The sequence below is a fragment of the Pseudoliparis swirei genome, chromosome 1, assembly GCF_029220125.1.
Source record: "Pseudoliparis swirei isolate HS2019 ecotype Mariana Trench chromosome 1, NWPU_hadal_v1, whole genome shotgun sequence".
Taxonomy (NCBI): Eukaryota; Metazoa; Chordata; class Actinopteri; order Perciformes; family Liparidae; genus Pseudoliparis; species Pseudoliparis swirei.
In genome coordinates, this window is record NC_079388.1 from 2,270,090 (window position 1) to 2,274,240 (window position 4,151).

The window sequence follows — 4,151 nt, forward strand, 5'->3', positions numbered from 1 at the left end:
TTATTCAGGAACATGGAGTTTGGATTGAGTCTTTATTTCCTGCAGAGGTAACTGGACCTGCTCTTCTAGTCTTCCGACCACTCAAGGCGCTTTCACACGACTTGTTCACCCGTTCATACACTGAGGGGAGGAGCTAAGGTTCCACCTGCCAATCAGGACTAAGTGACATTCATACACACATTCACACACTGTAGACACGGCTAATTTGGGGTGAAGTGTCTTGTCCACAGATGAACTGTTAAAAACACGAATCACTTGCATAACCCCACTTGTCATTGAATTATTGATTTTGTATAGACTCCAGACAAAAAGATGCAAGGCTAAGTTGAACTTTCCGTGGGGATGGTCGCTCTGACGTGAGCCGAGCGTTGTTTGGAACTTCCTGTTTCTAATCCCGGCAACCCGACATTCCCGACGTTCGACCATCTTTTCCACCTATCCACGTCCGAAAATGGTGTAAATCAAGCGTGAATTTGATTTTGATGTAAATATCAGGTTCATACGCTCTGATAACACGGTTAGGTGGACTCCAGTGTCAAAGCATCGACCGGTTCTCGTAAAGCAATATTCATCACAAGGGCACCGAGACATCCCGACCACCCGCAGAGGAACCTCAACGTCACTCACTGGTAACCGTGCGGTTTGATTTTCTCCACTGTTGTAAATATAAAGATAAGTGAATCTGCATGAGTATAGGGGTAAACATGTCCTACTGCAATCAGAGCGCTGCATCGATCCTTTAACCACACGTCCACACAGGGAACTCATCACGTTGGGCTGAACCCCTCTCCGGTGGTGGAGTCCGTTTGCTAAGCAACGAGCTGACGACCGACCCGGTGGACACTGATGTCAAACACTGAACTACACAGTGAAGTAGCTGGTGTGAAGAAATAACCTTTCAAGTTGGAATAGCGTGAGATTTTCCTGTTCTGCCAACAACGCTTGAATGCCCGAATAATGCTTTAGAAACTCTTTAGACCCATTTCACTTCAGCAGGGTGAACCCAGTCAGATGCACAGAGCAACCAGGACATGAGTGAGTCGCGTTGGATTTAACCTGAAACTATGTCAACACATTTGTTTGCGATTCCAGAGACTGTGTGGGTTTTAGAGGCCGGCTGGAATAAGATCTCTTGTGGATATATATATGTATATCATCTTAAAGGGACAGTTCTCCCCAAAATAAAGAAAAAGCACATTTGTCCTCTTACCTGTAGCAGTATTTATCAATCAAGCTAGTTCTGATGAGTGTTGGGATGTCGGCCACAGAGAGAAGTCGGTTCTCGGTGGCACTCAAGGTGTCGTTGTAGTTTTTACGTCATGTGCCGAACTACACCCGCTAACCACGCCACCGCACACAAGATCTGTACGCGCTACTGCTAGCTCACATAGCACCCTGAGCTAGCTAACGCGCAACAAGGTTTGTGGATCATCTTCTTCAGTAGCTGGGTTGCATTATATTTGAGAGGAGGCCGACGTGTTTGTAACGCCCTTCAGAACAATCCAGATTGGTAAAGTAGAGGACTACTAAATGAATGTTTGATTTTGGGGTGAACTGTCCCGTTAACATCCACCACAACGCCTCCGCCGAGCGACTTGCAGGGCGAAGGTGCGCGCAACACGCGCAAGAAGGTGGACCGTAAGGGAGATACCATTTCCAAAACTTGTAAGGGGTAATAACTAGTTTGTGAAAGACCCAGAGAAACACAAATATCCGACGAAGCAAATTTTTAGGTCTCAAAAAGAGGACGTGTCCGGGGAAAACCGGACGTCTGGTCACCCTAGATAATGACATCAGCGAACGCAGCCGACGACGTTTCTGGGAAAGGATTTTCACTTCTCCGTCTTTCCCCCTTGTGTTGTGTGTTTTCATTGCGCGTCAGAGCCGCCATCAGCCCTTTCAGAACAGAAGTGCTGATCCGGGCGTGGGCAGAGATGTAATCTTCTGTTAATCTGCGATTCTCTCCGCCAATCCAAAAACATGAAAGGGTATCTGCAGTGTCGCAGGGTGCTGGTTCCGTCTGATCACAGCAGGATTTAGTGATCACAAGAAACTTAGATCAAATCATTTGAATTTTCCTCCAGTGCAACAACTGGCTTTTTGGGGATTTAGTTTGATCTTTGAACCTGTTCATTGGTCATGAGGATGAACCTGTTCATTGGTCATGAGGATGAACCTGTTCATTGGTCATGAGGATGAACCCTGTTCATTGGTCATGTAGATGAACCTGTTCATTGGTCATGAGGATGAACCTGTTCATTGGTCATGAGGATGAACCTGTTCTTTGGTCATGTGGATGAACCTGTTCATTGGTCATGTGGATGAACCTGTTCATTGGTCATGTGGATGAACCTGTTCATTGGTCATGAGGATGAACCTGTTCATTGGTCACCATGTGGATGAACCTGTTCATTGGTCATGTGGATGAACCTGTTCATTGGTCATGTGGATGAACCCTGTTCATTGGTCATGAGGTTGAACCTGTTCATTGGTCATGAGGATGAACCCTGTTCATTGGTCATGTAGATGAACCTGTTCATTGGTCATGTGGATGAACCTGTCCATTGGTCATGAGGATGAACCTGTCCATTGGTCATGTGGATGAACCCTGTGTTTCTCAGAGTGCGTATAAGGATCATCCCACATCGGTTCAGCTCCTATATGCATTGAGAATTATTCAGAAATACATCGAACTCTTGCTGGAAAAAACAAACAAACATATTTTGTACGTCTGTCCCCATCATGAGCACCTGAGAATGTTTGTTTTTATTATGATTTTTTTTCTCCTAAATATAACTTTCATATAACTTTGGGACTAATATAGCTCGTCCCAAACCAGTGCATTCACTGAAAAAAAGAACATGCTTGATGTCAGAACCTTTTGTAGCATCACTTTTAGCACCACAAAGACTAATATATATATATATCAATATCGCTACTAATGCGCTAACTATAACTCCTTACTCTGATATTATAACCTATATCTGCTGTCTCAATGCATCCCGAAGAGTTAGCCTCGCTGCTGCATGCTGAGTGTAGATCGCTTGAGGGTTAGAGCCGTGGTGCTGAACGCTCAGAGCGATAGTCACAATATGAATGTCACGTTCAGCTGGTGAGTCCATCTGAGGCGGGGTCCTGGTTCCTCGTGACCCTCGTGGTCCTGGTCCTCGTGACCCTCGTGACCCTGGTCCTCGTGACCCTCTCCTCACGTTCACTGCTGCGTTCCGCTGAGGGCGGTGAGGAGAGCACCTGTAAAGGTGTCTGCGCGTCTCGTTGGCGCAACAATATATATTCTCCGTTTTATTGCGGTCTGATGGCATCTGAGTGTGTTTGATGTTACGCACTAATTCCGGAGGCGGATATAAAAGTTTACACCAAAACAAATTGTTAAAATGTTTGACACTAACACTTTTATCTGCATTGTTAAAATGTTTTGTTTTATTTTGTGTGCATGAAAAAGCATTGAGCTCCTCAGAAATGCTCACTAGAGACCAAATGTGTATCAATCCGCTGCTGAAAGTAGTCCCGTATAGACGAGCAATATTCTTCCAGTTTGAGTCATATTTGGTAAAGACTACGAGGACCGGATATTTTATGAAATTACTTTAGCCCTTTTGGAGCATTAAATAAATAAAAAAATCTTGGAAGATATTTAAAATATGTACATCTTCAGTCGGCCTTCGTCTAGACGCCGGTGTTCTCCTCTCACATCACCTCTCACCGAATATGCAAAGACTTCTCCCAGTCAAACGTCTCATTAAGGGGCTTTCGAGGTTTACATTGAAGTGACATCATATATAGTCACACGGAGTGTTTTGATAGGAGTCACAGGCTGCATGCTGCTTTTCATTGTGAAAACAGATCAATCACGGCTTCACATTTAATTTGGGTAATCGTCGATGCTCGGCGTGCTGAGCCGAGCCCACGCCCCCTCTTTTGCTTGAAGGATGAATCAATGATTATTTATATGCCGCCACTATAGACTTTTGGCATCCTGCGAATACTTTTATAACGCTTCTGTTTTCTGTAATGAATGAACAATTAAATGAATTTTCAACAGGGAGTGAAACGTTGTGTGTTTTTTTGTGCGCCTCCGCTGAAGTCATAAGTATTGATTTTCTCATTAGTTTTGTTCTAGAGGAAATTTGAAA